The 25,994-nt window shown below is 48.9% G+C and overlaps 1 long non-coding RNA gene across 1 annotated transcript; it reads right to left on the bottom strand.

Annotated features, from left to right (window-relative positions):
- Window positions 1-3,192: 3,192 nt before the first annotated feature.
- Window positions 3,193-4,924, bottom strand: LOC127033693 (uncharacterized). Its single transcript, XR_007769181.1, has 2 exons — window positions 4,793-4,924; window positions 3,193-3,431 (listed from the first exon to the last, which is right to left on the bottom strand). It is a non-coding gene; the product is annotated as an uncharacterized LOC127033693 (long non-coding RNA).
- Between the last annotated feature and the right edge of the window lie 21,070 nt (window positions 4,925-25,994).

The following is a 25,994-nucleotide window of genomic DNA, read 5'->3' as shown; positions in this document are numbered from 1 at the left end:
TTAAGGGGAATAAAGGGGCACAGATAGAACTGACAAAGGGCCCCCGCTCCCTTCCCACTCCCTTTCCAAACTCCCTTGCAAAACTCCCTGTTAGCAGCCCCTGTTTGGAAAGCTCCCTGGTCGCTTGTGTGCGGCTTTATAAAGCCCTGGCCTGTGTGAATGCCCTGCCCTCTGATTAAGGCTCAGCCAAATACCAGAGGCTTCTAGCTTTCAAACCTTCCTTTGAAGCTCATAGACTCATAGACTCTAGGACTGGAAGGGACCTCGAGAGGTCATCGAGTCCAGTCCCCTGCCCTCATGGCAGGACCAAATACTGTCTAGACCATCCCTGATAGACATTTATCTAACCTACTCTTAAATATCTCCAGAGATGGAGATTCCACAACTTCCCTAGGCAATCTATTCCAGTGTTTAACTACCCTGACAGTTAGGAACTTTTTCCTAATGTCCAACCTAAATCTCCCTTGCTGCAGTTTAAGCCCATTGTTTCTTGTTCTATCATTGGAGGCTAAGGTGAACAAGTTTTCTCCCTCCTCCTGATGACACCCTTTTAGATACCTGAAAACTGCTATCATGTCCCCTCTCAGTCTTCTCTTTTCCAAACTAAACAAACCCAATTCCTTCAGCCTTCCTTCATAGGTCATGTTCTCAAGACCTTTAATCATTCTCGTTGCTCTTCTCTGGACCCTCTCCAATTTCTCCACATCTTTCTTGAAATGCGGTGCCCAGAACTGGACACAATACTCCAGTTGAGGCCTAACCAGCGCAGAGTAAAGCGGAAGAATGACTTCTCGTGTCTTGTTTACAACACACCTGTTAATGCATCCCAGAATCATGTTTGCTTTTTTTGCAACAGTATCACACTGTTGACTCATATTAAGCTTGTGGTCCACTATGACCCCTAGATCTCTTTCTGCCATACTCCTTCCTAGACAGTCTCTTCCCATTCTGTATGTGTGAAACTGATTGTTCCTTCCTAAGTGGAGCACTTTGCATTTATCTTTATTGAACTTCATCCTGTTTACCTCAGACCATTTCTCCAATTTGTCCAGATCATTTTGAATTTTGACCCTGTCCTCCAAAGCAGTTGCAATCCCTCCCAGTTTGGTATCGTCCGCAAACTTAGTAAGCGTACTTTCTATGCCAACATCTAAATCGTTGATGAAGATATTGAACAGAACCGGTCCCAAAACAGAACCCTGCGGAACCCCACTTGTTATACCTTTCCAGCAGGATTGGGAGCCATTAACAACTACTCTCTGAGTACGGTTATCCAGCCAGTTATGCACCCACCTTATAGTAGCCCCATCTAAATTGTACTTTCCTAGCTTATCTATAAGAATATCATGAGAGACTGTATCAAATGCCTTACTAAAGTCTAGGTATATCACATCCAGCGCTTCTCCTTTATCCACAAGGCTCGTTATCCTATCAAAGAACGCTATGAGATTAGTTTGACACGATTTGTTCTTTACAAATCCATGCTGGCTATTCCCTATCACCTTACCACCTTCCAAGTGTTTGCAGATGATTTCTTTGATTACCTGCTCCATTATCTTCCCTGGCACAGAAGTTAAACTAACTGGTCTGTAGTTTCCTGGGTTGTTTTTATTTCCCTTTTTATAGATGGGCACTATATTTGCCCCCTTCCAGTCTTCTGGAATCTCCCCCGTCTCCCATGATTTCCCAAAGATAATAGCTAGAGGCTCAGATACCTCTTCCATTAACTCCTTGAGTATTCTAGGATGCATTTCATCAGGCCCTGGTGACTTGCAGGCATCTAACTTTTCTAAGTGATTTTTTACTTGCTCTTTCCTTATTTTCTCTTCTAAACCTACCCTCTTCTCGTAAGCATTCACTATACTAGACATTCCTTCAGACTTCTCAGTGAAGACCGAAACAAAGAAGTCATTAAGCATCTCTGCCATTTCCAAGTCTCCCGTTACTGTTTCCCCCTCCTCATTGAGCAGTGGGCCTACCCTGTCCTTAGTCTTCCTCTTGCTTCTAATGTATTGATAAAAAGTCTTCTTGTTTCTCTTTATTCCCATAGCTAGTTTGAGTTCATTTTGTGCCTTTGCTTTTCTAATCTTGCCTCTGCATTCCTGTGTTATTTGCCTATATTCATCCTTCGTGATCTGACCTAGTTTCCATTTTTTATATGACGCCTTTTTATTTTGTAGGTCACGCAAGATCTCAAGGGTAAGCCAAGGTGGTCTTTTGCCACATTTTCTATCTTTCCTAACCATCGGAATAACTTGCTTTTGGGCCCTTAATAGCGTCCCTTTGAAAAACTGCCAAGTTTCCTCAGTTGTTTTTCCTCTCAGTCTTAATTCCCATGGGACCTTGCCTATCAGCTCTCTGACCTTACCAAAATCCGCCTTCCTGAAATCCATTGTCTCTATTCTGCTGTACTCCCTTCTACCCTTCCTTAGAATTGCAAATTCTATGATTTCATGATCACTTTCACCCAAGCTTCCTTCTACTTTCAAATTCTCAACAAGTTCCTCCCTATTTGTTAAAATCAAGTCTAGAACAGCTTCCCCCTAGTAGCTTTTTCAACTTTCTGCAATAAAAAGTTGTCTGCAATGCAGTCCAGGAACTTATTGGATCGTCTGTGCCCCGTGGTGTTATTTTCCCAACATATATCTGGATAGTTGAAGTCCCCCGTCACCACCAAATCTTGGGTTTTGGATGATTTTGTTAGTTGTTTGAAAAAAGCCTCATCCACCTCTTCCGCCTGATTAGGTGGCCTGTAGTAGACTCCCAGCACGACATCACCTGTGTTTTTTACCCCTTTTAGCCTAACCCAGAGACTCTCCACCCTTCCGTCTCCTATGTCCATCTCCACCTCAGTCCAAGTGTGTACATTTTTAATATATAAGGCAACACCTCCTCCCTTTTTCCCCTGTCTATCCTTCCTGAGCAAACTATACCCATCCACACCAACATTCCAGTCGTGTGTATTATCCCACCAAGTTTCAGTAATGCCAATAATGTCATAGTTGTATTTATTTATTAGCACTTCCAGTTCTTCCTGCTTATTACCCATACTTCTTTCATTTGTATAAAGGCATCTAAGATACTGGTTTGATCTTGCCTCCCAGCTTTGCCCTGACCCTCCTTCCTCTCTGCCATTATAGCCCGTGCTCCCTCCTGTTTCCAACCCATCTCCCAGGTCTTGTTCCCCACTTACCTGTGGGCTTTGCTCACCTGTCCCCGTCGAACCTAGTTTAAAGCCCTCCTTACTAGGTTAGCCAGTCTGTGCGCAAATAAGGCCTTTCCCCTCTTCGAAAGGTGAACGCCATCTGTTCCTAGCAGTCCTTCCTCAAATAGCATCCCGTGGTCGAGGAAGCCAAAGCCCTCCTGGCGACACCATCTTCGCAGCCAGGCATTCACCTCCACGATGCATCTGTCTCTGCCCGGACCCCTACCTTCAACAGGAAGAATCGAAGAGAATACCACCTGCGCTCCAAACTCCTTAACCCGTACTCCCAGAGCCCTGTAGTCACTCTTGATCTGCTCAGCGTCACACCTCGCAGTATCATTTGTGCTCACATGGATGAGTAGCATGGGATAGTAGTCAGAAGGCCGGATAATCCTCGACAAAGCCTCTGTAACATCTCGGATACGGGCCCCTGGCAGGCAGCATACCTCCCGGGATGAACGGTCAGGGCAACAGATGGGTGTCTCCGTCCCCCTCAGCAGAGAGTCTCCAACCACCACTACCCTACGTTTCTTACCAGTGGTGGCAGCAGACCTCCCAGCCTTAGGGGTACGAGGCTTCACCCCCTTAACTGTTGGGGGTGATTTCTTCTCTCCTGTATCAAGAAGAGCATAATGGTTCTCTTTTACCACAACAGGAGGGTTTGCAGCAGTGGTGGAGCACTGCCTGCTGCTAGAAGTAACCAGCTGGCTGTGTCCACCCTGAGCCTCCTCCTCCACTGGTGTGTCAGATACACCCTGAGGCATCTCCTCCTCCACTGGAGTGTTGGTAGTCCTGTCAACTGGGACAGCACCATCAGCTGTCTCCACATGGATACTGTCCAGGAATTGCTCATGCACATGGATGTTCCTCAGCCTGGCCACCTCCTCCTGTAGCTCTCCCACCTGCTCCCTGAGAGATTCCACCAGTAGGCACCTTTCACATTGGATGCCACCCCTAGCCTGGATATCAGTAAGTGGAAATTGCAAATTACAGTCTTTGCAAGCCCACACCAGAATCTGGGTAAAAGCATCCATGCTTTGGTGCTCTGTCTGGCTACAGGCGCAGGTGGAGGAGACAGAAGCAGTGCTGGCACAGGTGTTGCGGGTCCTCCTCACCATTGTAAGCCTCCCTCTGTCAAACTCTCTCAAATTCCTCTCTACAGCTCCCTGTCCACTCCTCTCTGCTGTAAACAGAAAGGTTTTCGATGTGGCTCACGTTATGGGTTCAGGGGACCAATGGGTCACAGATGAGACAGACAAGGGACCTCCCCCCTCTTCCTACTCCCCTTCCAAACTCCCTTGCAAAACTCCCTGTTAGCAGCTCCTGTTTGGAAAGCTCCCTGGTCGCTTGTGTGCGGCTTTATAAAGCCCTGGCCTGTGTGAATGCCCCGCCTTCTGATTAAGGCTCAGCCAATTACCAGAGGCTTCTAGCTTTCAAACCTTCCTAGTAGCTCCACCTCCAACTGCCAGCTACAGCACACGGTCCTTCAAACAAACAAACCAAACAGACTGACAAACACAAGCTCAGCACACAGCAAGTAACCCCCAAACACACACACAAACCCAAGCACTGCAGACAGTCACTTACCCCACAGATGCTGTATGTGCTCCTCCTTCACCTGGAGAACTCCCTTGCAAAACTCCCTGTTAGCAGCTCCTGTTCGCTAAGCTCCCTGGTCGCTTGTGCGCAGCTATATAAAGCCCTGGCCTGAGTGAATGCCCCGCCTCACAGCCTCCAACTGCCAGCCACAGTACAGGGTCCTTCAAACAACCAACCAACCAAACAGACTGACAAACACAAGCTCAGCACATAGCAAGTAACCCTCAAACACAAACAGACACACACTACAGACAGTCACTTACCCCAAGGATGCTGTATTTGCTCCTCCTTCACCTGGAGAACTCCCTTGCAAAACTCCCTGTTAGCAGCCCCTGTTCGCAAAGAACCCCAACATAATTTCAGTTCATTACACCAGAATCACACCAAAGGTCCCCAGGCCCAGACACCTCCCAGATACCCTCAGAGCAAAAGGAAACTGAGCGTGGGCGAGAAAAAAGTTACTGCGTGGAGGGACACTAGAGCACAGGTGTCAGCTATTCACCAATCCCTAGTGGACTCCAAATTCATCAACCCAGAGGCCCATGTGATGATTCAATCCTTGGTGTCAAACTCTTTAAACTTGCCTACAGCCAAGTGGCCTGTCCAGTACAAGGGCTGGTCAGGAATGTGGACTTTTTCAGTTATGATGATTATCCTATTCCCATGCTGCTGGTGGAATACTTGGCCAACCATGTGAAGCCAAGAGGGTGGGAATGGTCACCCGCAGCGAGGCTAAGCAAGCTTTCACACCTAGCCCTGTTCCTGAGCCTTCTACCAGGACTCTATCTGTGTTACCAGAGCCCCAAACTGAGGTGGTAGAACCAGATCCCCTGCCAATGACTGCAACAGCCATAGTGGATCCAGTCCCAGAGACCCAACCAGAACCAGTCTCAGAACTGGAATGGGTGGAGCAACCAGCATCAGAACCATTGCCAGCGCTGAATCCAGTGCTTGCAACCCCGTCTACAACTCCAAAGCCAGAGGGCACCACCGAGCCTGCACTGGCAGCAGCAGATAAACCTACGTAAGAGGCTCAGCCGGAGTCTGAACTACAACATAGTGCACCAGTGGAGAGCCGTTCACAGTTAACAGAAACAGTCTCATCACCTACATTACTTCCAGAGGAACCAAGCCCAAGTCCACAATCCAATAAAGAAGTGATGTCTCCAGCATCAAGGGAACAGTTCCAGGCTGAGCAGGAAGCAGATAAAAGCCTCCAGGGAGCTTTGATGGTGGCACGGAGCAACCCACGGCCTTTCAGCTCTTCTAATCAATCCCGATTTGTTGTAGAAAGAGGACTTTTATTCAAGGAAACTCTTTCTGGTGGGCACCAGGAAGACTGGCATCCTCAAAGATAGTAGGTAGTTCCAACAAAGTACCAGGTAAAGCTCTTGAGCTTAGCATATGATCATTCTAGTGGCCATGCTGGGGTGAACAGGACCAAAGACCATTTGGGGAGGTCATTTCACTGGGAGGTGTTAGGGGGCTTATTCCTTCACCCTCTCACTTCCCTAGTCCTTCTTGCATGAACAGAAAGCAGCAATGCCCAAAATTCGAAGGTGCAAACAATTCAGTGTTTATTGGGGTGAACTTCCAGCAAGCATGATTCTAGTTTCCTTCCTCAGAGTCCCCCTTCCCAGCTCTGACACCACAGAGCCTTGCCTGTGTCCCTGTTCCCATTCCTTCCCATAGCAAAACATGATTCCAATTCCCCCACCCCTATTCCCTGTTCCCATTCTCCCCTTACTTCCTGATTGACTGCAGACTATATAGTAAAACTTGAGTTCTGCTTAACTATACCTTAACCAATCATTTTACTGAAATTTAACTAACCAATGCTAACATATTGTAACATGATTATTTAACCAATTATATCCCACCACCTTAATTGGTTTATAAATTAATTGGTCTATAACTAGCTAAGTGATAAGAATATACCTAAATTCTTAAAGTGTAGGCCTTTGCAGACTGGCCCGAATATCTATATCCTAACAGGAGCGAACGGACAAGGACGTTTCTACCTATGTCCGGTTTTGTGAAGTGTACCAAAGGGTGGGAAAACCCCCAAGACCAGGTCAAAGCCCCTCTCCAGCCACTCCCCATATTTGAGTTTCCATTTCAGTGAGTAACTGTACAATCAGGGTCCTTTTCCAAAAAAGACACCCAGAGGAAAGCAGTACATACTGACTTTCATGGATTTTGCCACCTGATGGCCAGAACAGTAGCTCTAAGCAACACCAGGGCTAACAATGTATGCCAGGCATTAACAGACATTTTTGCCAGGGTAGGTTGGCCCTCTGACATCCTTACGGATTCAGGAACTAATTTCCTGGCAGGACCGTGAAAAGCCTGTGGGAAGCTCATGGGTGAACCACTTGGTTGCCACCTCTTACCACCATCAAACAAATGGCCTGGTGGAGAAGTTTAATGAACTTTGAGGGCCATGATACATAAATTTGTAAATGAGCATTCCAGTGATTGGGACTTAAATGTTGCAGCAGTTGCTCTTTGCCTTCAGGGCTGTACCACATCCCAGTTTAGGGTTTTCACCATTTGAACTTGTGTATGGCCGTGAGGTTAAGGGGCCATTACAATTGCTGAAGCAGCCTTGGGAGGGGTTTATGCCTTCTCCAGGAACTAACATTCTGGACTTCGTAAACAACCTACAAAACACTGTCCGAAACTATTTAGCCCTTCCTAGAGAAAATCTAAGAGATGCTCAGGAAGAGCAAAAGGTTTGGTATGATAAACATGCCAGAGAGCATTCCTTCAAAGTAGGGGACCAGGTCATGGTCTTGAAGGTGCTCCAGATTCATAAGATGAAAGCATCGTGGGATTGGTCATTTATAATCCAAGAGCGCCTGGGACCTATTAACTATCTCATAGCATCCTCACCTCAAAGCTAAAGTGTATCATGTTAATTCTCTAAAGCCTTTTTATTCCAGAGAATTAAAAGTTTGTCAGTTTACACCCCAGGAAAGAGATGATGCTGAGTGTCCTGAAGGTGTCTATTGTGAAGGAAAAAGTAACAGTGGCATGGAAGAGGTGAACCTCTCAATGATCCTTGGACCTGTGCAGCGACAGCAGATCAAGGAGCTGTGCATTAGTTTTGCACCGATGTTCTCAGCCACCCCAGGACAAACTGAATGGGCATACTACTCCATTGACACAGGTAATGCTCACCCAATTAGACCTCAATCTTACCGGGTGGCTCCTTGAGCCAAAACTGCTATAGAACATGAGATCCATGACATCTGAGTGCTGGAGACAGGAGCACTTCTTAAGCTGTTTTCAGTTAAGCCTGCAGCTTTTGGGGGACATGGTTCAGACTTCGGTCTGTTCTTGTAATTAGCGTATCTGGCCCATCAAGGCCAGGGGCAGCTCCAGGCACTAGTGCTCCAAGCGCGTGCCTGGAGCAGCAAGCCACGGGGGGCGCTCTACCAGTCACCGCTAGGGCCACAGGCAGGGTGCCTTCGGCAGCTTGCCTGCGGAGGGTCCACTGGTCCCGTGGCTTCGGTGGACCTCCCGCAGGCACGGCTGCAGGAGGTCCGCCGAAGCCGCGGGACCAGCGGACCCTCTGTGCTTGGGGCGGCAAAATGTCTAGAGCCACCCCTGATCAAGGCAGGGCACTGAAGTCCCAAGCTGGCAGGGAAAACAGGCTCAGAGGTAGTCTCAGCACATCAGTTGGCAGTCCCAAAGGGGGTTTCTGTGATCCAACCCATCACACCCACATCTCTGCTGGATACCAGGAATAGAACCCAGGAGTCCTGGCTCCCACTCACCTGCTCTAACCCACTAGACCCTACTCCCCTCCCAGAGCAGGGGAGAGGATCCAGGAGTCCTGGCTCCCAGCCCTCCCCCACTCTAACCATTAGACCCTACTTCCCTCCCAAAGCAGAGGAGAGAACAAAGGAGTCCTGGCTCCCAGCAGCCCCTCCCCCCACGACGGTCAGGGGCAGGAAATAGGGGTGGCATCAGCAGAACTGCAGCCACAGTCAGGGAAGGACTGGAGCAGCTGCTGGCTTGGGGTGAGCCCAAAAGTTGGGTGTTGAAGACGAGGGGTGGCAAAGGTGGCAGCTGGCCCCTTATGCACTCCACATCGCCCTGCCAGGCCCCTCTGTGCCCTGCGAGCGATGCACACAGAGGTGGGTGGGAGAGGAGCCAGGGGCAGGAGGAGGCAGGTGGAGTGGGGGCAGGCTGAGGAGCAGGGGGAATTCTGGTGCTGGGAAACATCTGGCAGGGGAACATTTGTAGGGAATTGGTGGGGGCACTAATTGTGTTGGGGATTAGCTTAGCAGGGAGCCTGGACACCTGGGTTCTCTCCCCAGCTGTGGGAGGGGAGTAGGGTCTGGTGGTTAGAGCGGGGGGGGCAGCTGGGACCCAGGACTCCTGGGTTCTATCCCTGGCTCAGGATGGCGTCTAGTCATTACAGCAGGGGGTGCTGGAAGCCAGGACTGCTGTGTTCTATCCCCACATATTCCCCTTCCAGACATTGTATCCTAATCAGTTCCTGGGTCTCTGCCCCCAAGGGCCAGGCCTCCCCACTTCTCCTGGCGGCGTCCCCTGAACCATCAGGCACAGATCCCAGCAGGCAGTAACTGAAACTGCCCCCTGGGGCCCTGCCCCACAGGAAGGACTGGCAGCCCCAATTGGTAAGGGTGAAATTTCATGCCAGATAGGAATAGAACCCAGCAGGGCCGTCCTTAGGATTTATGGTGCCCTAGGTGGGATTATTAAACTGGTGCCCCTGTGCCTGTCTTGCTCTTAGCAACACAAACATAAGCTTACACTACTGGAAAACTTGCCACATGCATGTTATTAAAACCAGTTTAACTTAATTAAGCACACTGTAATGCTGATGGACTAGCACTAAAGAAGTAGCACTATAGAAAAAATTCTGATTTGACAGAATGATGCAAATAATATAATTTTTTTAATTTGTCAACATTTTATTGGAAATGTATATGAAGAGGTATTGAAACAAGGATTAGTTTTTAATTAAAAGCAATCTTTCTGGCTTCTTGGGCAGCAAAATCAGTAATAATGTCATTGTATGACAAAGACAAAGTGATGTCTTGTTTGATTGCAAGAATAGCAAGACCAGTCAAGTGTTCCTGACTCCTTGTAGAGCAGAGATAGTTTTTAATGAGCTTTAGTTTTGAGAAAGTCCATTCTGCTGATGCTACTGTTACAGGAATTGTCAGTAGAATACGAGTGGCAATGTACACATTAGGATATATGTCAACAAGTTTGCTGGTATGAGTAAACTGTACAATGTCCATCATCGATTTTGTATGTGGCAACATTGATGACAATGTACTCAATTCTTCAAGTCCATTTAAATCAAAATGATCACTGTGCTTCAGGAGGCTCTCTAGGTCAGGGGCCCCCAAAGCGGTGCTTGTAGGTGCCATGGCCCCCACAGGGGCCTCTCAGTGCACCTGCGTACTGGCCGGCGGATGAGCATCCGCCGAAATGCCACCGAAATTCAGCGGCATTTCGGCAGAGACACCTCTGGATGAGGCTGCTTGCCGCCAATAAGCAGCGTCATCCAGAGGCGTCACTGCTGAAATGCCACCGAATTTCAGCAGCATTTCGGTGGATGCTCATCCACTGCCATGGTCCTTCGTCTGGTGCCTGCCAGACGAAAAAGGTTGGAGACCACTTCTCTAGGTTCTTGTACTTTGTCATTAGTTGCTCTTGTTTTCCTATTTTGTTGAATTTAGTCCCACTCAGCCCGCTGCCACCTGAGTGAATGGAACCCCAGGCCGACAGCGGGTTGAGTGGCTCAGCCGGGGTCTCAGCCACCAGCTTGCTCAGTCCGCTGCCAGCTTGGGGTTCCTTGGGGGTCCCCAGGCCAGCAGCGGTTGCTGAGTGGGGCCAGCAGTTGGGACCCCGGGTGGCAATGGAACAGCAGCCAGAACCCCAGAGGAGCGGTGGGCTGAGCGGCTCAGCCCACCACTGTGTGCCATCAAAAATCAGCTCGCGTGCTACCTTTGGCACGTGTGCCATAGGTTGCCGACCCCTGCTTTATACACTAGTAAGGAGATGAGCATATTACAGTTGTTGGAGGGCTCTATTTAGCAGTAACAGGCTATAGGAAAGTCAGTCAACATTTTTTGTTTCTCTGATGAAAACTGGCCCACTCCCTTCCCCATACCAAACTTGTGACAAATAATTGTCAACAACTTAATTTTCGGTTTTTGGCTAAGATATTGATTTTTTAAAAAAAATATTGAAATTGAATTCAGGGTTGTTAGAAAGCATTTTTGGTGAACAAATTTGTTAAATGACAATCTAAATGGTAACACAGCACTGCTTTCATGCTTGGCTCACCCCCCCAGCCTGCTGGTCCAACAGCTGCACTAGAGGAGGACATATGTGGAAAACTGCAGGACCCCAAAATCCATCTATTGGGGTAAAGAGTGGCAACAGCAGCAGCAAACCCTCAGGTCTGATCACATGCCAATGGGCACCACCGCCAGCCCAACGGACCATGGTGAAGTTAGCACAGCATCTGATCTCAGGGACGGGGTACCCATGGAGCCACAGCAGCTCATCCTGCCCTGTGCAGCTCCCCCCGGATGAGATGGATCGCTGCCAGCCCGAGGGAGAGACGCACTTCCCAGCTAGGGTGACCAGATCCAGATGTCCTGATTTTATAGGATCAGTCCCGATATTTGGGACTTTGTCTTATATAGGAACCAATTACCCGCACCTAGGGTGACCAGACAGCAAATGTGAAAAATTGGGATGGGGGGGGGAATAGGAGCCTATATAAGAAAAAGACCCCAAAATCGGGACTGTCCCTATAAAATCGGGACATCTGGTCACCCTACAGGTGAGTTCCTTCCTCCTCCCCTTCCCAGAGACCCCAGCAGCCAATCCCCTCCCTCAGACTGTGCTGCATTTGGTTCTCTCTAGGACCCAGCAGCCCTGCTCTTACATGCTCCACTGCTTCCCATCTGTCCGGGCTCCCAGCAGAGCGGTGCCCCCAGACTTAGTGGTGCCCTAGGCAGCTGCCTGTTCTGCCTATGGCTAAGGACAGCCCTGGAACCCAGGCTACCAGCCCTCCTTCCTCTGCTCTAATCACTTGACCCCACTACCATCCCAGAGCCAGGGAGAGAACCGAGGAGTCCTGGTTCCCAGCCTCCTGTGACTCTGACCACTAAACCAGGGCTGTCCAGAGGATTCAGGCGGCCTGGGGTCTTTGGCAGCGGGGGGCCCCCACTGCCAAATTGCCACCGAAGACCAAGCACTTCGGCGGTGGGTCCCGGAGCAGAAGAACCCCCCTGCCGCCAAATTGCCAACGACGACCCAGAGCAGAAGCAGCTCCGGGGCCCCTGGAGCGAGTGAAAGACCCTGTTCCAGGGGACCCGAAAAACTCTTGTGGGGTCTCCTTTGGGGCCCAGGACAAATTGCCCCTCTTGCCCCCCCTCTGGGCGGCCCTGCACTAGACCTCGCTCATTCTCTGCTCCCAAGGGACCTGTTTGTGTCTGACTGAGCTTCCTGGTGGGACTCATTTAGCTCCCTGGCCGGCTCTGTCTCTGCAGAGTGCTCTCCACTCACCACATCCTCTCCCCGACTCCCCACCCCTCCACACATGAGCTTTGGGTCCCCCAGCTCCTTCAGAGGCCTCCATGCTCAGTGCTGCCCCCTGCCGGCCATGCTCAGTGCAGCATGGTGCGTATCTTGGGCCCCATAATGCTTGAGAGGGATTCCCTGCTGGCTCTGTGGGGGCTGTCAGTCCGTTCCTATCTCCAGAATGATGTGGGGTGCCCTGAGGCAGGGACACTGCACTGGCACCAGGCTGCTCAGGAGATTGATCAGCTGGGAAAGCAGCCCATGGGGGGGAATGGGGTCGAGTAGTTAGAGCAAGGGGGTGGGGTAGTCTGGGAGACAGAACCCAGGAGTCCTATCCCCACACATTTCCCTTCCACTCTTTGTATTCTAATCAGTTCATGGGTCTCTTCCCCAAAGGGACAGGTCTCCCTACTTCTCCTGGCTGTGATCCTGACTGCTCTAACCACTAGACCTCACACCCCTTCCACAGCTGCAGATAGAACCCAGTTCCGGCTCCCAGCCCCCCGCTCCAACCACCAGACCCCACTCCCCTCCCAGACCGGGGAAAGAACCCAGGAGTCCTGTCTCCAGCCCCCCTCCACTCTAATCACTAGACCTCATTCCCCTCCCAGAGCTGGGGAGAGATCCAAGGAATCCTGGCTCCCACTCACCTGCTCTAACCACCACACCCCACTCTTCTCCAGGAGCTGTGGATGGAATCCTGACTCCCAGCCCTCCCTGGCTCCCACTCACCTGCTCTAACTACCACACTCCACTCTTCTCCAGTAGCTGCAGATAGAACCCAGCAGTCCTGGATAGAACCCAGCCCCCTGTACTGTAACCACTAGACCCCACTCCCTTCCCAGAGCAGGGGATGGAACCCAGGCAGCCAGGCTCCTAGCTCTCTGTTCCCCAGACACTCACATCAGGACTATGCTTGGGGCTGTGGATTCCCTGCACTGGGACTCAGCCTATGGGACAGGGCGATGTTCCCACACTGGGGTGCCCCCCTTCAGCTAATTGATCCCTGAGCAGAGCGCCGGAGTGCTGCCCCTGCCTCAGGGCGTCCCACAGCTGGTCTGGAGGTAGCAGGGCCCTGACAGCCCCACCGCAACCCCCCGAGAGCTCACAGGGAATCCTCCTTGGGCATTACCAGATCTAAGACAGACACTATGCAGCACTAAGTGTGGCTGGCAGGGGGAAGCACTGAGCACGGAGGCCTCCATAGGAGCCAGGGTACCTAAAGTTCTGTGTGCAGACTGTGTGGGGGCTAGGATGAGAGAGGATGTGGATGCTGTGGGGAGGGTTTCTGCAGAGACAGAGCTGACCAAGGATCTAAATCGGTCCCGCCAGGAAGCTCAGTTAGAAACCACAGCCCCCTAGGGAGCAGGGGAGGCAGAGAACATGCGAGGTCTAGTGGTTAGAGCCGGGAGGGGCATCTGGGAGCGGGGTCTCCTGGGTTCTATTCCTGGCTCTGGGAGATTTTTGAATGTTATGATTCCTGATGTCAGATTTGTGTCCATTTATTCTTTTTCATACACTATCTGGTTTGGCCAAAGTCCATGGCAGAGGGGCATTGCTGGCACATGATGGCATATATCATATTGGTAGATGTGCAGGTGAATGAGCCCCTGATGGTGTGGCTGATGTGATTAGGTCCTATGATGGTGTCACTTGAATAGATATGTGGACAGAGTTGGCATTGGGCTTTGTTGCAAGGATAGGGTCTCGGGTTAGTGTTTTTGTTCTGTGGTGTGTGGTTGCTGGTGAGTATTTGCGTCAGATTTGGGGCTGTCTGTAAGTGAGGGCAGGTCTGTCTCTCAAGATCTGTGAGAGTGAGAGATCATCTTTCAGTATAGTTTGTAGATCCTTGATGATGCACTGGAGAGGTTTTAGTTGGAGGCTGAAGGTGACAGCTAGTGGCGTTCTGTTATTTTCTTTGTTGAGCTTCTCCTGTAGTAGGTGACTTCTGGATATTCTGGCTCTGTCAATCTGTTTTTGACCCCATCAGAACTGTGGGATGGTGCTCCTGCTGTGCCTCTCTGCCCGACCTGGGTGGTCCCTTCTCAGCTTGGGACACAAGCTTCTGACCGGTAGCAGGATCCAGTCCAGAGACCCCTTGCCTCCCCAGCTGCTCCTCCTTCTCTCTCCACGGGCCTCAGTGCTCCGTTGTCAGCCTTGGAGGCTGCCTCTCAGCAGTGGCAGCAGTGTGTCCAGGGACCCCCCAGCTCCTGCTTCTCTCCCCCCGGCCTCGGTGCTCCGTTCCCAGCCTTGGAGGCTGCCTCTCAGTGGTAGCATCGCTTCCAATGACACTCACACTCTGGAGGCTGATTATAAAGCCTGACATCCCCCACCCCCATGACAACCCAACTTTCCAGGAGACAACTACTAAGCCTCTCCCTGCACCACCTGGGGGACAACTACTAGGCCTCCCCCCGATCGCCTGGGAGACAACTATTAAGCCTCCCCCCAGACCTGCTCCATCTCAACTATTAAGCTTTCATGGTCTGTATTCATACTGAAAATCACGATCCAGTGAGCTTTTGCCCTTCTGCTCCACAGAATGTTTATGTCCTCCCTGAGCTCGCCTGCATTACAGTTTAACAGGTGTACTGCCCCAGTCAAACTCCCCGCCTGACACTGTCCCCAGAGTGGGGCATGCCGGGCACTTGGAGCCATAAGCAAGAGTGGGGCTCGCCTCCCCCGGTAAGTGAAAAAATGATAAGAGTAGCGGTATTTCACCGGAGGCCTCCCACTTATTCTACACCTCTTATGTCTCTTCACAGTGTCAGACTAGAGTCAAGCTCAACTGGGTCTTCCTTCCCCACTGATTCTGCCAAGCCCATTCCCTTAGCTGTGGTTATGCTAGATCAGTGGTCCCCAATCTTTTTGGCTGGTGGGCGCCAGCCGAAGGACCACTGTGGCAGTGGAGCACCAGCCGAAATGCCACCGAATTTCAGCGGCATTTCAGTGGCGACGCCTCTCGATGACGTCACTTGTCGACGGCAAGCAGCCTCAGCAAGAGGAGTCCACACTGAAATTCGGGGGCGACGCCTCTCAATGACATCAGTTGTCGGCGACAAGCATCGTCATCGAAAGGCGTCCCCGCCAAAATGCCACTGTGGCATTTTGGCGGGTGCTCTCCTGGGGGCCATGACGCGGGCGCATTAAGATGCCCCCATGGGCACCATGGCACCTGCGGGCACCATGTTGGGGACCCCTGTGCTAGATATTAGGTAGGGACAGTGGGAATCTTGTTCATCTATTGTGATGGGGCAAGGCCAGAAGGCTACAGTAAAGTACTGAGGAACAGGTATGTTAGCCCCAGACTACACAAATCCCTGGTACCATGGTAACCAAATGGCAGTTGCTCCAGGTTAATCAAGACACCAGGGGCCAATTAAGATCTTTCTAGAAGGCAGTGGAGATAGCTACATTGATTGGGACATCTGAAGCCAATCAAGGGCTGGCTTGAACTAGTTAACAGCCTCCCAGTTAGTCAGTGAGATTCGTGTGTGAGGAGCTGGAAGCAAGAGACGCAAGGAGCTGAGAGTGAGAGTGAGAGTGAGAGGGTGAAGGTGAGGATATGCTGCTGGAGGACTGAGGCATACAAGCATTATCAGACACCAGGAGGAAGGTCCTGTGGTGAGGATAAAGAAGGTGTTTAGAGGAAGCCATGGGGAAGTAGCCCAGGGAGTTGTAGCTGTCATGCAGCTGTTACAGGAGGCACGATAGACAGCTGCAATCCACAGGGCCCTGGGCTGGAACCTAGAGTAGAGGGCAGGCCTAGGTTCCCCCTAAACCTCCCAACTCCTGATCAGACACAGGAGGAGTTGACCCAGATTGTGGGTTCCACCAGAGGGGAAGATCACTGAGGTGAGCAAATCCACCAATAAGTGCAGGACCCACCAAGGTCGAGAAGGAACTTTGTCACACCATTCATACATGTCACTAATTAGATGACGAGGCATTTGACTACTTAAGTACAGGTGTGACTACCTGCCCTTTCCTGGTTATTATACGTGGCCAGTCCACATCCAAGTCCACTAAAAAAAAAAATTGTATATAGGATATCAGTCCAAATGTATAAGTATTTATTAATGAGTTAAATCCACTATATGAAGGGACAGGTGAGTAAGCAGCAAATGGATATAGCGGTACTGACAACGAATAATCCATTAAAATTAAAACATGGAGAAATGACTAAAATTTAAATAATAGTAGAATACATGGAATGGAGCTCCAGGATCACTAACTGTCACTGAACATAGCCATCATATCTGCAGTGGCATATAAAACAAGTCTGCAAAGATTTTCCTTAAAATTTTTACTTCTCTCAATTCCTAGGATTCTTAAATGATCATCATGTCCTTTGCTCCACTTGCCACGAGTGCCAATTATGAGGCCAAAGAAATGGACATTTCTGCTTCGCAATATCTTCTTAATGTCTTCCTCCAACTCGGAGTAATAGGCAACTTTCTCCCTGTGGGCTCTTTCCAAACTACCAGCATTATCTTCCTAATGAACTGTTACATTTATCAGCACTGCAGTATCCTCTTTTACAAAAAGGATACCTGGCTTTGGCAAATTACCTTCTCTATTTCTCAGATAAGGTTCTACTACTGATTTCCATCCAAATTTGCAAACTCTATCAATTTCCACAGCGACTACCCTATTGTGTCTTCTTATCTGAGCATCCTTAGTTTTAAAACATTGCCCGGATATATGTGCTACTGTTTCCCTAGCCTTTCTGCACCATCAGTACATGGCATTAAGTCCCTCTACCTCTTGCCAATGTCTCCCTTGTTGGATAGACATTAGCCCTTAACTGTAATGCGGCAATCAGTGAGGAAGATTTAATCATACAAGATCTTTTCAAAACTCAATTATTAATTGTATCATTTCTAAAATACTTGATACCTACCTCCTGACATCTCAAGTTACACCATCTAATAAATTCCTCCTCTTTCCACTTCTTAAGATTTGCTGTAGACTTGGTAAGAATCAATACTTTATCAACTACATTTTCACGGGCATACACAAAGGATAAATCTATCCAATCATCCCTAAACACAATATGCCTTTTCCATTTATGAATGAGCATATTAGGTATTTGTACCATTAGTACAAGCCCTCCATCTCTTCCCCTTGCATAAAATAACCCATCAGTGGTACTGTGTGGAAGACGTAAAATCTGTGTAACTACTTTCCTAACTAAAACAAAGTTGTGTAAAATTTAAGCAGGAGGCTCAATTAAAAGTAAATTATAAAACAAGCTAGGTAAAATATGTTTGTAAAATCATCAATTTTTGAGCGGGTTTAAGAGAAGCCTTGTTCAAGCTCTCACTCCATTCAATCAATTTATCCTTAAGAGACATTCCTCCAACCCCTATCCAAGGGTCTATCCTCGTCCCCAAGTATTTTTCAAATTCTCCTGGATATACGTAGTCAATAATTTCAGTACCCAATTTCCAATTACCCTTGGGGATGATCACATAGTTCTTACATTTTCCTAATATGTGAAATCCTTTAGTCTTTTTCACATTAACCCATATATTAGTATTTCTAAAAAAGCAGTTTAAAATCCCCAGATTTTTAGCCATCCGCTGATAAGAGCCACTTAAAATTGCCACATCATTGGCAAATGCCAATGACATGACACTAATCCCTTGAATATAAAACCCTGAGCCCTCAGATTCCAATTTAGGTAACCAGGGATCCATGGCTATATTAAATAAAATTGGAGATAAAGGGTCACCTTGTTCAACCCCATTCCTTATTAAAATGGACTCAGTACTTTTATCACCCACTCAAACCCTAGTAATGCAATTATTATATAGGTCCCTAACAATTTCTATGAAGTGTTCATTGGTACCAAATCTCTTCCGGCTGGCCATGATATGCCCATGTCCCACCAAATCAAAAGCCTTAGCCAAATCAACAAATACTATGGTTAATTCATCTCCATTCTGCTTTGCTCCCCTTATTAAATTATCTAAAATTGAAATATTTTCTTTGCATCCTGGAGCAGAGAGAAATCCTTTTTGTCTATTGCAAATGTTAACTGTAATCATCAATCTTTTAGCTAAAATTTTTGTATACAGCCTTATCCACACAGACCCTATTGTTAATGGTCTCCATGAGGATAGTTTAAAAAGTTCTCCCTCCTTTTGTACTTTTAGGATTAAAACAGTTCTATTTTCTTTAAAAATATCTGGGAGTGGCCTATTTAAAAACTGTATATTAAAAATCTTAGTGAAAATTAAAGTGTCCAAGTTAAAAATATCCCATAAGTCATTCACTGTAACCTTATTGGGGCCTGGGGCACTATCTTTGCGAAACTCTCCTCAGGGCCTCCCTAACTTCATCCACCAAAATTGGATTCAATAATAAATCATTATCCACACTTTCGGTGTCCAGGGGCTATCCTATCACACTTCCATGACCAATTTTTTCCAGTGTATCTACATAGTATGTCTCAATACCAATTAGGGCTAAATGTAATATTCCCCTATCTGCTTCTCCCATAAATATGCGTGCTAATCTTCTTTTATCTTTAGCAAATAATTGTTGGTAAAATTTATATTTAGCCTTCTTAGTATATTTCTGAATTGAATTAGACTGTCTCTTCTTCTCACCCATACCTTCATTCCTTGTTCTATTTCTATTCTTCATCTCCTGTTTCTCCTCACCTCACCATATCTGTTCCTATCAATGAATTAGGGTATGTCTACACTCCCCACGCTATAGCGTGGCTTTGCTGTGACGTGGGCAGTGCAGACACGCTTTATTGCTGGAGAAAAGCTCTCCTGGTGATAAAAAAACCCACCCCAAATGAGTGGTGGTAGCTTTATCGATACAGCACTGTCTATACTGGCACTTTTGAGTGCTAAAACTTTTGTCGCTCGGGGGGTGTTTTTTCACACCCCTGAACAACAAAAGTTTTAGCACTGAAAGTGGCAATGTAGACACAGCCTTACAAAACTTCTGTCATTGCCCACCCCACCGAATTCATCTGATCTTCCTTTAATAATATTTCAATTTCCTCTAGACTATTCAAAATTTGTTCAGCCTTCCTACTTTGTCTTCCTTGTCTATACAACTTACCCACCTTGTCCACATATGGATGCTTAGTGGCAAAATTTGCTCCCAAGGGGGCAGGACCTCCAATACACTCTCTTCATTCATTCCTACCTTACTCACTTCATCAATAGCACAATCTCTCTTAATCTTTGTCTTTGCCAATTCACGTCTTTTATCTGAATTTTGCTTATTAGTTTTTGTTCTTAGTTCACTTTCTATACACTTATTTATATTTCTTTTACCTACATATTTGGTCTCTATTCGGATAAGCAACTCAGTCTCCTCTTTGATCCAAATTTGAGATCAAGATCAAGTTGACTCTCTAACATTTGTCCTAGCCACCATGTCTTCCTTTCTTTGTTCGTTCCTAACTGCGGGGTGCCTGTGTCTAAAATGTTGGCTGAGACCCGATTTTGTATAGAAAGCCAATCCACAGATTGAACAGGTATAGCCCATCACTGGGGTATCCTCCTCCTATCTACACTTGGGGTAATGGCAAGCTATACCCCTACCTATAGGAGGCTACCCTTACCAGGGAGAAACTACCCTTACTAGGGAAGCTGATTTTCTTGGGGCAGCCCACCCCAATCCACCACCCCAATAGGGGTGGGAATTCGCCCTCCACAATCCACCCAGCCATCCAAGCCAGTCACCGACTCTCATCACAAGGAGGTGGCAGTAGGACTTACCATCCAGAGGCTTTCCTCACTGAGGGATCCAAGCCGTCATAATGTTGAGCCCTCATGGGAGTGTGGAAAAGCGCTTGGATCTTGGCGGAGATTTCCCCTATCAGCAGGGTTCACACTCTTCTCTGTAACCCAAACACCCCAAGTGTAATGCTTCTGAGAAGCAAACTCTTCCCGAAGGCTCTATCAGAGATTGACAGGAGGTTACTAATCCTTTGCAGGTCTCCTCCACACCTGTCTGTCAGAGTTTGCCTACGAAGAATGCCACCCACACTGCTGTTTGAAATTAAATGTTCCTTTAATTACTAAGGGAGGATGTAAAAGGAGGAAGGGAAGGAAGAGGAATAACAATAGAGCCTTAATCTAACATACACGCACAGGCAAGCACACAAGGTGGTAATTGGTGGCCTTCTAACTTAACTCCTCCACAGGTGACGCAGACAGATGATTGACTCCTATCTGAGCTGGATCAGATGCCTCCTGTGACAAGGACTATTGAGACGGAGTTCAGGTGAGTGTCCCTGACACTAGTTTCCTACCCTAACTCCTTTGCGCTGTCGTGGCTGCAAGTAAGAACTCATCTCTAAGTGTCTGCAAGTGTGCTCCTCAACAAAACACCAGACCCTGACAATACGGCACTTACTGGTATCAACAGCTTTCACGGACTGACAGCTAATCCCTACTGTTAGGGAGAGAGAGATCCTGACTGGTGCTGCACTTAAAATCACAGCTCAGCAGGCACCCATCTACTCACTCTCTGAGAAAGAGAGACCCTCTTCCCCTACCAGACTGGCTTCCCTAAATACTCTTCTGGTTGCAAGGCAACTCTCACCTGATAAGTTCCCACTCTTTTTGTGCTTCCTGCCCTGTGCCTTTTGCAGGCAACTGAAACTTTGCAAAACCTATGCATAACCCTTATTAATTGCATACATGCACCCTACATGGATGTGTCCCAAGCATGCAAAATTTAACTAAGGGGCCTTGTTTTTTACATCTCCACTCACCGATTACCCAATCCACCACAACCTTCAGGTATACATAAGCATCCAGGCTCAACATCTGGGAGGGTCCAGAGATGCATGGAAAGCATTAGGAGAGTCATAGTTACTCCTGTTGTTTACCCGCGCTTCATTGAATTTCTTCACTTTGACATTCAGAACACTAGGCAGAAATCACATTGCATCAACACCCACCATGGGCCTTTGTGATGCTTTGTTTTAATTAAGCAGTCAGATTCCCCTGGTCCGCACCAGTTCTAAAGTCAGCTGCTAGGCACCGGCTGAGGCAGAACACCGGCACTGCCCATCCCTGCAGAGAGGGAGAGGCGAGTGACGCCCACCACAGCTGAGGCGATCCACAGAAAGGGCCCAGCTCACGTCCAGAGTCACTGCCGCCCCCAGGAGAGGGCAGAGCCTCGTCCAGACACAGCTCACGCCCAGCCCTGCTTCACATCCCAGCCCGACCGACCCAGCTCTTAGAGCCAATCCTTATCCCGAAATTATGGATCCAGCTTGCCAACTTCCCTTACCTGCACTGTTGTAACATGCCAGATGCTGTTCACCTTGGAGACCTGCTGTGGATATGGGTACGGCCCGGCACAAGATATACACCATCTCCCCTGGATTTTCAAGTGACAGCAACAGCTCACCGGACACCGCCAGAACCGCAAGGCTTTCCAAGGCTCAGGCCCCTCTCTCGGGGCAAACCCATTCCAGGGCATCCTGCCCTTCACAAAGAAAAGAGAACTCTCCCCGGGGCTCCCGCCAGCTTTTCCTGCACTGAATGCCTCTCGGCGCCCATCTCCACCACTCTGGATTTGGGGATCTGAACCCAACTTCCTTTCAATCAGATGAGGGCAATGGAGGCCATCGCCTACCCCTTCGGAATGCACTCACCTATCTCTTATGACCAGTTGACCCATGTTCAACTGCTATTGATGTGGAACCCTTCTCCACTTTGGCCTTCAAAGTTTTCTTTTGAATATTTGCTACTACCACCAAAATCTGTACCTGCAGTGGCTCCACCTGAGCCCACGCTCTAGGCTTCAAGGCACACTGCAGCGGCCCTCCTACTCATTGCAGTGTAGCCCCTGCAGCTCTTGTTGCTGGCGACGGCCGTGTATGGGTCCGAAGCTTCAGCGCCATCTATTTTCAGGGCTAGTTGATTAGGCTGATGAGTTGTTACACACTCGTTAGCGGATTCCAGCTTCCATGGCTACTGTCATGCAATCCATATCAACCAACACCTTTTCTGGGGTCTGATGAGTATTGGAATTGGGTGCCTTAGCCTGGCATTTGGTTCATCCCGCAGCACCAGTTCTGCTTACCAAAAGTGGCCCACTAACCACTTGCATTCCACGCTTGGCTGCATGCCAGCAAGCCAGACTCTTTACCTATTTAAAGTTTGAGAACAGGTCGATATCGTTTTGGCCCCAAGACCTCCAATCATTCGCTTTATCAGATAAAACTGTGGAGATGGATGAGTGCCAGCCATCCTGAGGGAAACTTCGGAGGGAACCAGCTACTAGATTGTTTGATTAGTCTTTTGCCCCTATATCCAGGTCAGATGACTGATTTGCATGTCAGGACCACTACAGACCTCCAGCAGAGTTTCCTCTGGCTTTGCCCTACCCAGGCATAGTTCACCATCTTTTGGGTCCCAGAACATATGCTCATGCTCCACCTCCCCAATGGGGTGGACGAGACATTAGAACAATTAAAAATGTATATGGACGTGAAGGCGGCTCTCAGTGCCGGGGGAGGGGTGGAGATTTTCATGTAAAGGTGTTTAGGAGATAAATGAGAGGCTTTTGCTCCAGCAGAGGGAGAGGCTTGGCAGTCTTATTTTTACCAAGTGAAACCCCCGCCACACACACATTGTTCCCTGCTGCTGCTCCAGCTCAAATCCCACTGTCAACCCCAGCATGTGACCTACAGCTTCCTGCTGACAACGCCCTCATATATCAGACACAAAATGCCCTAGACTGCCCCTTCTCCCAGTTCAGCCCTCCCCGAACAGAGCCCAGGACAACCCCTACTTAGCTGGATCTCGTGGCAGATGAGTGAGGATGCGCGCTGCCAACACAAGGAGCCAAGTGTGCATGCACCCAAGCAATGTAATAATTGTGTAAGTTCAGTGGACATAATTCTGTAGTATTAGCATTTCAGTCTGTGCATTGAGATGCGAGCGTAAAACATCCATCCACAAATGCAGCAATTGAAATCCCCCAATTTAATATCTCTGCCGTTTCCAGAAAGTCAGAAAATTCAGTTCATTCTTGCTAGCAGAGGGAAAATTCAAGTGATGCTAATGTTCATGATTGATTAATGTTTAGAGTTTAATTAATATAATAAAAAAAAAATAGTGATTCATTGACACAAGACCATAAGGTGAAATAGGAACAGAGACAAACCTTGTCAGTAAAGTCTCTTTTCCCCAAAGATTCTTAATATATTATTAATTCCCACTCCACCTCCATAGGACATCTGTGCAGGTTAAGTGCCCTGCATCCATCTTCCCATTAGAATTGCCCTGGCTGGACATTTCCAAACCTGGACCTTCGTGAAATACAGAATTGAACAGCAAACTTGGCTCCTTGCACCAAGAATGATGTGGGGTTTTCTACTTGTCACTTTCCCCTTTATAATACCACAGAGAGAGGTTTTTTTCAAAAGCCAAACCATCCCACTAGCCTCAGTCAGCCAATGAACTAGGGAAAAGTTTACAGACAGCAGAGACCTTAGAAACAGTTAAGCAACAACAAGCCCACCAGACAAAGTGGCCAAGTAGTTAAAACAATAGCCTGCTAATCTTTTGTCATCCTTGTGGGCAGATGCGGTGGAAGCCCCCTGAAAGTGTGGGGGCCACAGGCTCCCAAACTGTGGCCCATTCCCCCGTGCTGTCCCCTGAGCCCCCAGGCCTTCCCCCTAAGCACTCACCCTCCCCCAAGATCCCAAACCCACACCACCCCATCTCCCCAAGATTCTGCCCTCCACTTGCTCCTCGCCACACTCTCCCACAGTCCTTTGCCCTTATGGCTGGTAGAGAGTTGGAGAGCATAGTTCCCCCACCTTTAAAAGTTGGGAACCAGGCTCCCCTGCCTCCCCCCTGCCCTCGGTTCCAGCACCCCTGCTTCTGGGACTATTTTATTCTTTCCCCATCTCTCTCCACTAACCATTTCCCTCCTTCAGCTCAGTGACAGCCCCACACTCCTTGCTTCCTACACACAATGATTCACACACAGACCTTGCAGGAAAACCTCATCAAGGAGTCAGAAACACCTTAAGTGCTGGAAAACAGAGGAGAACTGACAGTGGGACCCAGACAGGTTCCCCACCAGATTAAGGATATCCCCTGCTGCCTAGTGTCACCAATTTTAGGGAAGAACCAATTGGCATTGCTTTTGGGAAGTTGCCTTGAATCAGATATAAAATCATTATTCAATCTGAGATACGGTTACAGCATCCACAACCCCAGTGTCACAACTATTGAAATAGCTGGTCCTTATATTTTATGAGCCACAGAAATAAAGGGATTTGAAAGTCAATGAGGACTGAGGTATCATGGGCCTTTTCATTTCTTAGACTCTGGCACCATCATGTGGCCATTTAATTTTATTCCTTATAATAGTGGTCACCAACCCATGGATTGCCATTGACTAGTTGATCCTGGAGTCTTGGCCTCAATCGCACTCTCTGGGCTGCTAAAAGTCCAGCGGCCTAGTGGGGCTCAAAGCCTACCTTCCTGCCTGCCATGAACCCATGCCGCTCAAGAAGTGCCTGGCTGCTGGCACATCTTTGCGACCCCTGGGGAAAGGGATGGGGGGTGAGGCAGCTCCATGAAGAGCCGTCCTTACCATATGCAAACTACGCAGCTGTGTAAGGCACCAGGAAACGTGAGACACCAAATTTCTTGGTGCCCAGCGCAGCTGCGTACTACTCCAGCCCCTGTCTCACCTCACTCTGCCTCAGCCCTGCCCTCACTCCATCCCTTCCCCAAAGCCCCCACCTTGCTCCACCCCAGCCCTGCCTCTTCCCGCCCCTGACGACTGCAGCAGGGTTGGGCCTGCACTCACTGGCAGATGGAAGTGCAGGGACCTGACCCCAGCCACGCTGCTGGTGAGTGCTGAGAGGTGGTTCCCCCCTGCACCCTAAGCCAGCCTCCCCCATGGAGGCCTGAGGCAAGCCCCCCTACCCCCACGGAGGCTTGGGGCCCGCTCCCCCAGCTGTGTAGGGCTCCAGATTAGCTAGGGACAGCCCTGGCTCCATGCACTGCCCCTACCCCCAGCACTGTCTCCACAGTTTCCATTGGTTGGTGGTAAGTGCCTCCCAGCCGGAGCCTGCACCTCACATCCCCTCCTGCACCCCACAACTCTGCCCCAGCCTGAAGCCCCCTCCTGCATCTAAACTGCCCCCAAGAGCTCTCACCCTCTCCTGCACCCCAACACTCAGCACCAGCCTAGAGCCCTCTCATGCACCCAAACTCCCTCTCAGAGCCTATACTCCTCATTCCTGCACCCCAACCCCCTGCCCCAGGCTCAGCCCAGAGCCCTCACCCACACTCCAAACCCCTCAGCTCCAGCACAGAGCCTGCACCCCCTCCCACATCCCAACCCCCTGTCCCAGCCTGGTGAAAGTCAGTGAGAGTGGGGGAGAGCGAGCGACAGAGGGAGGGGAGAATGGAGTGAGCGAGGCAAGGCCTTGGTAGATCCTGGATTTATCTTAAGTTCAAAAAGTGACCTTGTGCATGAAAAGGTTGAAAACCACTGCCTACAACTAAAAGTTTTATTTTGCAAAGAAATATTCTGTCCCTGGGAACGGAGGCTGCATTAATTTTATCTACAAAAAAGGGATTGAGAT

The sequence above is a fragment of the Gopherus flavomarginatus genome, chromosome 13 (assembly GCF_025201925.1).
Source record: "Gopherus flavomarginatus isolate rGopFla2 chromosome 13, rGopFla2.mat.asm, whole genome shotgun sequence".
NCBI classification, from domain to species: Eukaryota; Metazoa; Chordata; order Testudines; family Testudinidae; genus Gopherus; species Gopherus flavomarginatus.
The sequence above is the reverse complement of the archived record's forward strand: the minus strand, read 5'-3'. Positions and strand labels throughout refer to the sequence as shown.